The sequence below is a fragment of the Medicago sativa genome, chromosome 5 (assembly GCF_051527215.1).
Source record: "Medicago sativa cultivar Bolivia chromosome 5, Bolivia_mono, whole genome shotgun sequence".
In the NCBI taxonomy this organism is placed as follows: domain Eukaryota; kingdom Viridiplantae; phylum Streptophyta; class Magnoliopsida; order Fabales; family Fabaceae; genus Medicago; species Medicago sativa.
Window position 1 is genome coordinate 29,579,916 of NC_140753.1, and position 11,633 is coordinate 29,591,548.

Below are 11,633 nucleotides of genomic sequence, written 5' to 3' on the forward strand. Positions count from 1 at the left end.
GACATAAGCACGTGATAGTTACATGTGCCTTTTTCCACTTCTGTCGTGTAAACACAACCCAAGCCTAACGCTAAAGATTTGACTTGTGTATAAAAGCTTCTAATAGCTAGTAGAAAAATTGTTAATGTGCTAAATAGATGTCCATGTTATGTTTTTATGAAGTAAATGCTACACTTAAATGAACTAAGTTGAATCAGAAGGTTGGATTAGTTGAGTTATTAATCAATATTAAATATGGTTCGACTACGTTAGTAGTTTGATTGCAGTTTTTAGTGTGATAACTTATGGAATATTCTGTAATCATTCTTATATGACTAGAGTAAAATGAAATGAGGGTGAGTTGATATTTGGTGTATTAAATTTCTTAAATGTTGACTTCCCTCGAAAGTGTTGATTTATGATGAGCATGCTAACGATGTTGATGTTGATTAATGAGCACGCTAAACGTTGATTGTTGGTGGTGAATTCATACATGTTAATTTTGATGTGATTGGTGAAGAATGCATGTTTGTGTGTGTCTATATATATATATATATATATATATATATATATATATATATATATATATATAGCCGTTGATTATAGCTGTTAACTTGTTGTGAACAAATGCATGGTTGATTGAGTCATATGTTCATTCATCATATGTCGTGTCGGATGTTTACATCCATATTGCCGTTGACCGGATACTTGTATCCATATAGCCATTGATTATAGTCGTTGACTATGATGTGATGTTTGCATCATGAGATGACGACCTTGGAGGAGAATGGTACCACATGCATATAAGAGTCGTGTCTAGGTACATTGCATAATTTGACATGTGTCATACTTGCTATGTGTTTGATGAATCATGTGAATTAGTTGAATATGTGCATGGTGATTTATGTGCATCGGTGAACTTGGTGAATTGTGTACTTGATAATGTTTTGTTATACTTGTACACTTGGTGATTTTAATTGACGATGTTTACTTTGGTGACAATAATGAAGTGTGATTTATATGAATGTGATTTGATGATCTTTTTGGTGACGAGCTTATACTTGAAATGATGAATTGTATTTGTTGAGTTAATTATGCTAAATGAGGAGTGAGGTGAGTAGTTCTTATATTGATTGATGTTGTTAAGTGATGGATTTTGATGATGATTTAAGGTATGAATATGCTTGATGTGTTAAGATAGAAGTATGATAACATGATTAATGTTGAGCTGGGGATAATATATTTATGTGATGGTAGTATTCTAGGAATGTTGAGTATGTATATGTGTTATGCATGAATCTTTGAATGCTTATGCTTCATTATATCTTGATTATGAATTGTGGACTAACCCCCAGTGGTCGTTCGGTTGACCGTCGACCTTATCCTTTGGATGGATAGACGGCGTGCAGGATTGATCTTTTAGCTTGCTTTGTGAGTTGCTTGAGGATAGCGGGAGCTTCCTTTGTTTATCTGTTTTGAAGTCTTACGACACCCACATTCTTATTCTCAAAAGAACTACCCATTCTTTTAAATTAGATTATGTTACGTTTTTGGGTAAATCTTTAGAATATGTCAGATTAATCAATTTTAGCTTTTGATAGTAAAAATTATGTACAAGTTTTAGATCTCTTGAAAGATCTAAAACTCAATCTGGTTTAATCCAAAAATTTTCTGAAAAAAAAAAAATTAAATGAAAGGGGCCAAAAATTTGTTTGTTTCAACCAAAATTGCCTCCTAGTTCAACAACTTTAGAACAATAATGTTTATTTTTCTGACATAACTACAAACTTTTCTGCAAATAAGTTTCATATACAGGCATGTCTAATTTTCTGACATAAGCACGTGATAGTTACATGTGCCTTTTTCCACTTCTGTTGTGTAAACACAACCCAAGCCTAACGCTAAAGATTTGACTTGTGTATAAAAGCTTCTAATAGCTAGTAGAAAAATGGTTAATGTGCTAAATAGATGTCCATGTTATGTTTTTATGAAGTAAATGCTACACTTAAATGAACTAAGTTGAATCAGAAGGTTGGATTAGTTGAGTTATTAATCAATATTAAATATGGTTCGACTACGTTAGTAGTTTGATTGCAGTTTCTAGTCTGGTAACTTATGGAATATTCTGTAATCATGCTTATATGACTAGAGTAAAATAAAATGAGGGTGAGTTGATATTTGGTGTATTAAATTTCTTAAATGTTGACTTCCCTCGAAAGTGTTGATTTATGATGAGCATGCTAACGATGTTGATGTTGATTAATGAGCATGCTAAATGTTGATTGTTGGTGGTGAATTCAGACATGTTAATTTTGATGTGATTGGTGATGAATGCATGTGTGTGTGTCTATATATATATATATATATATATATATATATATATATATAGCCGTTGATTATAGCTGTTAACTTGTTGTGAACATATGCATGGTTGATTGAGTCATATGTTCATTCATCATATGTCGTGTCGGATGTTTACATCCATATTGCCGTTGACCGGATACTTGTATCCATATAGCCATTGATTATAGTCGTTGACTATGATGTGATGTTTGCATCATGAGGTGACGACCTTGGAGGAGAATGGTACCACATGCATATAAGAGTCGTGTCTAGGTACATTGCATAATTTGACATGTGTCATACTTGCTATGTGTTTGATGAATCATGTGAATTAGTTGAATATGTGCATGGTGATTTATGTGCATCGGTGAACTTGGTGAATTGTGTACTTGATAATGTTTTGTTATACTTGTACACTTGGTGATTTTAATTGACGATGTTTACTTTGGTGACAATAATGAAGTGTGATTTATATGAATGTGATTTGATGATCTTTTTGGTGACGACGATTTTATTGCTTATACTTGAAATGATGAATTGTATTTGTTGAGTTAATTATGCTAAATGAGGAGTGAGGTGAGTAGTTCTTATATTGATTGATGTTGTTAAGTGATGGATTTTGATGATGATTTAAGGTATGAATATGCTTGATGTGTTAAGATAAAAGTATGATAACATGATTAATGTTGAGCTGGGGATAATATATTTATGTGATGGTAGTATTCTAGGAATGTTGAGTATGTATATGTGTTATGCATGAATCTTTGAATGCTTATGCTTCATTATATCTTGATTATGAATTGTGGACTAACCCCCAGTGGTCGTTCGGTTGACCGTCTACCTTATCCTTTGGATGGATAGACGGCGTGCAGGATTGATCTTTTAGCTTGCTTTGTGAGTTGCTTGAGGATAGCGGGAGCTTCCTTTGTTTATCTGTTTTGAAGTCTTACTATAGGGCTCTGATTTAGGGTGTCGGTCTTTATTTCCTTTTAGTGTTGACTATTTTATTTGTTGTTGAGATTTTTATTCACATGTTGAGACTAGAGATTTATTTGGTGATGTATTTATGATGCTTATGACATGGCTATTTGGAGATGTATGCTATTTATCCACTGCGACGTTTTTGAGAAATTTTAGTATGCATGTTTTAAGAACTATTGAAGACGTGACGTCTATTTCTTGAATATTTGTAATATTCACGTGTTTTATCGCTTTAATAGAAGAAGGGTGTTACAGTCTTAGTAGTGTTGCCTCCTAAGTACTTACTACTAGGGTCAACTCGCTTTCGGTATCTTTCGCTAGTTATGAAATAATTACTTCCTATACAGAAAGTTATCAGTATAAGGAAATAAATATCAAGATATAAGCATTCAGATAGTAATAATAGTGTTAGGCCCTGTCACAACCTAAGTATCTAATCTAGGGCTGCGTCTACTACAGAAATAAATCTAGAATAATAAAACTAAATATCGAACAGAAATAACTAAATAAACGACAAGTAATTAAATAATTATCCAACAAAATAAACAGGAGTTCATCTTAGAACTCTAACCTATAACTATTTAGTTACACATGGTAACTAAAGACAAGATACAAAAAGATAAAAAGATACCCTAGAAAAGATAGGAGAAGATAGAACTCCTCCTTGGCTCCTAGAATTACCTTCCTCTTGAACTGCTTCAGTTCTAAATGAAAATTATGAATCAGGAAGGCGGTATTTATAGGGGAAGTTTCCACCTGACTTGGGCTAAAAGTATCGATTTTCTAGGGGTAAAAAAGTCACAAAAAGTGACTTTTTTCGCAAGTCAAAAAGCGTGGGGCGATTTTTCCATGCGCATGGGCGCATTAGGCTAAAGTAGCCATGCTCCAAGTGCTTTTTACATCCGCCAAGCACTTTTAAACCTCGTTAATGCGCCTAGGCGCTTTTTAAAAGCGCACAGGCGCTTCAGTGTAAATTCAGTGCTGAAATGCCTGTTTTCTTCGCTCGTTTTGGTGTTTTCTTCAATGTAAGATGTCTTGGAACTTGAGAACAGAAATCCTTCCTCTGTAACGTCTTCTGAGGCCTCTTGAATCTTCAATCTTCGTCTTCCCACGGACCACATAAATCTTCGGATGTCTTGCTTTGCCGATTTGCATGATTTCTTCGTGAATTACATCAAGAACACCCTAGAATTGCTTTATTTTGGGAAAACTCTGACTACAAACTCAGATATAGAAAACATTACAAATGTCCCGAAATCATAGGAAATTACTCTAATACTCCTTTGTTTTGTTGGTAAAACCTACTAGAAAAGACTGAAAAACATGCTAAGAATAATTTTAAAAACCTGTTATATATATATATATATATATATATATATATATATATATATATATATATATATATGTTTCTTTTTATGATCATTTGCTAAGTATAACTATTGTGCTAAGAGAATTAATCAGAGTTTGTGAATAGTTTTTGTTTTGTTTTCTTTTTATTTTATAGTTTTGGTTCGCACTAACCCTCTTTGCTAGACAAAGAAAAAAAATCTATAAGTTACATCCATTTCAGATTCTCCATCATAAACGAAACCGTGGCTGATCGTGGTTATAACTTCTACACTCCATATGAGTATTCATTCAACAATATCAACACCATCCTTCCATATATGCACGATTGTCAAAAATTGAAGATGCTTTGAACATGTTCATGCAAATGTCCATGATAAACATGCAGAATATTGAACAAAGATTGAAGAATTTGTCATGTTAGTTGGAGATGACGAGGGAACAACTAGCTTTTGCACCAATAATCATGGATATTCAAACCAACAATCAATCCACTCATGGAGAGCAAGAAAAGATTCCTACAAAAGATAGGAAAATAAGATATTTTGTTGAAGAAAGCGTTGAGAAAATTGAGATATAATGTTTGAAGGAGAGGAAGAAATAGAGACGCAACACAAAGTATAACTTCCTCAAGAATGGTCACATATTGAAGAGGCCAAAACAATTGAGAATGAACAAGTGATGAAGGTTGCAAAGAAAAGGGAAGGATTGCTTAATATGGAACAATCATATGAGCAAAAGGGGTGAAATGTTGGGGTATATCAGTGTTGTATGTGAAGTTTGTGAAGGTTTCTTTGTTGTGAAGAAACAGAAAAGTAACAGAAACTGTTATTAGGGTTAGGGTTTAAGAGAGAAGAATAGAGAAGATAATGGAATTGTGAAAAAACTATATTATTCAATGAGAGTTACAATATTTATATACAAGAGAGTAACTCTTTGTTACTTGAGTATCAAGTAACCACAAAAACTGAAACTAACTCTAGCTAAACATAAGGGAGACTGTTTTTACTTAAACAACAAGTAACAAACCCTAACATAGTGCAAAGCATGCACTAGTTTGAATTACACACCAATACTCCTCCTTAATTCAAACCATCAAAGCAAAACACACCCAGCTCTCTTCTAAGCTTCAGAAACTGGGCCCTTTTCACAGGTTTAGTGAAGATGTCAGCAACTTGATTACGTGTTGAGTAGTATTCAACATTGATCTTGCATCTGTTCACTTGGTCCCTCAAGTAGTGGAACCTGGTCTCTGTGTGTTTGCTTTTACCATGTGCAATAGGATTTTTAGCTAGATTTATTGCAGACTTGTTGTCAATCAGAAGCTTGATAGGTTGCTGGATGTTGATCATCAGATCCTCCAGAACATTCCTCAACCAGTTTGCTTGACAAGCTGCTGCAGAGCCTGCAACATATTCTGCCTCACAGCTAGAGAGAGCCACAATTGACTGTTTCTTTGAAGTCCATGACACAGGTGCTCCCTGCAGCATGAATACAAAGCCTGTAGTGCTCCTCCTGTCTATCTTATCTCCACACCTGTCTGCATCAGAGTAGCCTATCATGCTGAGCTGCTCAGTTTCTTGTGCTTTAGGAAATAAGATTCCATACTGTAAAGTACCATTTATGTATCTCAAAATCTTCTTAGCTGCTAAGAAATGAGTTTTACTAGGGTTACTCATGAACCTACTGACAATTCCAACTGCATAGCTTATGTATGGCCTGCTTTGACATAAGTATCTCAGTGAACCAATGAGACTTCTGAACATGGTTGGATCCACCTCTTCATCCTCTTCTATGACTTCATTGCTAATGTTAGAATCTACAGGAGTGATTGATGAATTGCAGTCTAACATATTGAATTTCTTCAATATCTCTGTAGCATACTTTGCTTGATGAAGTATCAATCCTTTTGAATTTCTCAGAAACTCCATTCCCAAAAAGTAAGCAAGCTTTCCCAAATCTGTCATTTCAAACTCAGACTTCATGATAGATTTGAACTCTTCAATGTCTTTCATATTGCTTCCAGTTACCAAGAGGTCATCCACATATAGACATATGATCAGTAACCTTGTTTCTGAGCTTCCTTTTACATAAACTCCATGTTCAGCTATGCATTTCTTAAAGCCTTGATTAACAAAGAACTTGTCAATCCTTTTGTTCCAGGCTCTGGGTGCCTGCTTCAAACCATATAAAGCCTTGTTTAGTTTGAACACACTATCTTCTTTCCCTTTGATTATGAATCCTGGAGGTTGTGTAACATACACATTCAGAAAAGTTGATTTCACGTCCAGGTGATATAGAGGCCAAGCTTTACTGGTTGCTACTGCTATCACTAACCTGATAGTTTCATGCCTAGCAACTGGTGAAAACACTTCAGTGTAATCAAAACCCTCCTTCTGCAGAAAACCTCTAGCTACAAGTCTGGCCTTGTGCTTTACTACTCTCCCTTCAGGGTTCAACTTCAACTTGAAAACCCATTTAACATCTATTGCCTTATTTCCATCAGGAAGCTTGACCAAATCCCATGTCTGATTCTTCTCAATATAACTCAGTTCATCCTTCATAGCTTCTTTCCAGTTTTTATCACTCAAAGCAGCCTTATAATCTACATGTTCAGTGTCTGCAAACATTGCAAAGTGTACCAGTTCACCATCTGGATTCACTTCATCATCACCAGTTACTTCACAGTCCTGTAGTCTTTTTGGGATCTGTCTATTTCTCTGTGGTCTAGCTGTAGTAGTTGGATCCTCATCAGCTATTGCTTCAACTATTGCTTCTTCATCTGTAATGAGCTCATCAGGCTCTTTGTTACCTTCAATGATAATCTGCTTCTCAGATACACTGCACTTGTCTGAATTCCAGTCCCAGAATTCATCTTCAAGTACTTTCACATCTCTGCTTATTGCAATTTTCTTTGAGTGTGGATCAAGTAATCTGTATGCTCCAGTATTATGATATCCAACCAGTATCATTGCTTCACTTTTGTCCTCCAGCTTCTTTCTTCTGGAGTCAGGAACATGCTTATAGCAGATTGAGCCAAAAACCTTCAAATGACTGATTGATGGTTTCCTTCCAGACCAGATTTCTTCAGGGACCTTGTCCTTCATTTTCTTAGTAGGACATTTGTTAAGAATATAGGCTACAATGTTGACTGCTTCACCCCAGAATTCATGAGGTAGCTTCTTCTCTTTCAGCATACTTCTGGCCATATCAAGCAGACTTATGTTTCTCCTTTCAGCAACTCCATTATGTTGAGGAGTGTAAGGAGCTGTGACTTCATGAATGATGCCCTGATTTGAGCAATAGGATTCAAAATCTCTAGAGGTATACTCACCACCTCTATCAGTTCTTAGGATCTTCAGCTTCATGCCACTCTGATTTTCAACTAACACCTTGAACTTCTTAAAAACTTCTAGAGCTTCACTCTTGAGTTTTATCAGATATAACCACAGCATCCTTGAATATTCATCCACAAATGTGATGAAATACCTATTTCCACTGTATGTAGGAGTCTCTATAGGTCCACATATATCTGAGTGCACCACATTCAACACATGCTTTGCTCTCATCTTCAGATCAGACTTGAAAGATGACCTAGAATGCTTTCCTACTAAACATATGCTACATGATTTTTCAGGGATCTTCACATTTAACTCCCCAATTACCATATTCTTAGTTTTCAGTAGACATAGACTCATATAGTTCAAGTGTCCATACCTTTTATGCCAGAGTTCAGATTCTTCATCTTTCACTGAAACTTTATAGCAGATTTGCTCCTTATTCACTATGCTGGTTTTGAAGGTTCTGTTCTTTGTAAACTTTGACTGCAGTATGAGCTTCTTCAATGGATTGTACAGCTTTAAGGTTTCATCCTCCATAGTTACTGAATAACCTTTCTCTATGAGCTGACCTACACTCATGAGATTGCACTTCATTCCAGGAACATAGAGTACCTCTTCTATCACTGCTCTTTTTCCATCACTTCCTTGTATGATCACATTTCCCATACCTTCTGCTTTCATACTTCTGCAATCTGCCAATCTCACACTGGTTTTCTTGCTATCATCAAATTCACCCAGCCATTCCTTCTTACCAGTCATGTGATTTGAGCATCCAGTATCAAGATACCAAGTATCTGATACTGCTTCTGACTCTTTATCACTTGTAGTAGCCATTAACATGATTGTATCAGCGTCAGAGTGTGAATCTTCTTGAGCCACATTAGCTTCTTGCTCTTTGTTCTTTCCCTTTCTATCTTTATTGAACCAGCATTCAGAAGCATAATGTCCATATTTTTCACAACAATAACATTTTACCTTTCTTTTATCTTTCTTCCCTTGATTCTTGGAAGAAGAATCAACTCCGTTCTTTGAAGATTCAGGTTTATCACCTTGTTTCTGATTATTCTTTCCCTTTCTTTTCTTCCACAATTCTTTCTTGGACTCTTCTTGCTTGAATCTTGCAAGCAATGCCTGTTCCTCATCTTTCTCCACCTTTCTGCCAGTTATCTTCATCTCATGAGCTTCTAATGCTCCTTGAAGTTCTTCAATCTTCACTTCATTCAGATCCTTAGTTTCCTCATACGTTATTACCATGTGATCAAATTGAGATGGGAGAGTCCTCAGAATCTTCTCCATAACTGACTGATCAGAAAGAGTTTCACCACAAAGCTTCATCTGATTTGTGATTGTTAGAACAGATGAGAAATAATCCTCAATCTTTTCTTCATCCTTCATTTGAAGCAACTCATACTGTCTTCTCAAAGACTGTAACTTTATATTCTTCACCTTATCATCTCCACTGAAATACTTCACCAGCGTATCCCATGCCTCCTTTGAACTTTCTGCATCAGCAATTTTCTCAAACACCTTGTTGTCAACGCATTGATGAATGTAGAAAAGTGCCTTGCAGTCTTTCTTCTTGGCTTCTCTGTGTGTGTTTCTCTGAACATCATTGGGATTTTCTGGAAGTGGCTCAAAGCCATTGTTAACAATTTCAAGAACATCTTGAAACCCAAAAATCACTTTCATCTGCTTAACCCATCTATCCCAATTCTTCTTTCCATCAAGAACTGGCAAGTGTGCAGCAATATTCCCATTGGAATTCATGGTTGATCTTCTTTTTGGATCGAACTATGCTCTAGATACCAATTGTTGGGGTATATCAGTGTTGTATGTGAAGTTTGTGAAGGTTTCTTTGTTGTGAAGAAACAGAAAAGTAACAGAAACTGTTATTAGGGTTAGGGTTTAAGAGAGAATAATAGAGAAGATAATGGAATTGTGAAAAAACTATATTATTCAATGAGAGTTACAATATTTATATACAAGAGAGTAACTCTTTGTTACTTGAGTATCAAGTAACCACAAAAACTGAAACTAACTCTAGCTAAACATAAGGGAAACTGTTTTTACTTAAACAACAAGTAACAAACCCTAACATATTGCAAAGCATGCACTAGTTTGAATTACACACCAATATGAAATAGAACAAGGCGGGAATTGATCGAGTAACAGAGGAAATATGTGCCTTGTTCAACAAGAAAAAGTTTGGAAGGATATGGAATCCATGTCAACTTTACTTCAAATTTATGCAATTCCTCCCAAAACGAATGAATGCAAAAAAACAAAACAAAAATGTGTTGTCTATTTCATTTTAGCCACCCTAATGAAAAATGTCCTAAAATCGAGTGCAGAGATCCATAACGAGTTATGTTACATAGGTGGTGTCCCCATAGTTAAGTGTGACTTGATCTCGGATCGTAGCAACCAACAAAGATGTTGCAATATGCTGATGAAGTTATGTAAACAATATAACTTAGCCTATAGAAGTCTAAATATCAAGGAAGGAGAGGAAAGTAGAAGCAGATACAAATTGTTAAAGCTCATACACGCTTTATCTTGTTTAACAGATTGAAATTTTTAGTTACGTCATGTCTAAAAATGTTTTTAGAGATGATAGACTTTTAGCAAGTGTACTAAAAATGCATCGAAGTAATAAAATTTATAAGTTCGTATCCACAGGGACTGTTTCAATTTCTACTCGGCAAAAGCGTTAAAATAAAGGATTTAACAAATAGCGGGTATGTAGAGCATATATTTGATTGAGTTCAACAACAAATAAAAATAAAAATAAATAGTTTTGGAAAATATAGAGATAAAAAGTGATAGGTCTTTCGAATCAATTAATTATCGTTGTTTGGTAAATTGCACCTAGTCTCTACAATTATTCTCCTAGACTCACGACAAATTAACAAAATAGTTTTGATCAATCCCTTGACTCAAAACACTCTCCTAAAGCTACAACACCCTAATCCCTTAGGTGAGTTCGTAACCGTTGAAGGCTTTATGAACGTTAATTTTTATGTCATAACCTAACAATCATCTATCCCTAGACTGACCCGTTAGATTAACCAGAATTATTAGATCCAATTCAATAGCTAGGGTCAGTAGTCAATTGATATTTGAATTCAGTTTATATGTGATCAGTATACAAAAAGCATTAAGAACAAACAATTCTGAATAAAACTAAGATTATAATTGTATTGAAAAGAGTTTATACAATCACATGGTTCAAACAGCTCCAATTAAAATCATCTCAGACCTAAGAAATTAGCTAGACATAGCAAACTAATAAAAAACACGAATAAAAGAAATTACAAACATAGATGTTTTGCTTTTCTTTAATCCTGGTGTCTTCTCTTTCCTTGTGTATGCGCAGCTTCTGTCCTCCCACAGTTCTTCACTTCCGTTTCTTCCTTCTCCAAAACCGTGATCACCAATATGTGTTGTGATACCACGTTACTGTGTTGCTTCCTCCTTTTATAGCCTTCTGTAACCTAGTTTCTCAATTCTTTCTATTTTGTGACATATTGGTTCTATCGGTCAACAAACAAAACATAGGTCAAGGCCCACTTGTTCAATTGATTTCAGCACCTCATGTGTCCCATTTTGTTTTGTTTCATTCATACCATCGAAAGTAAATAA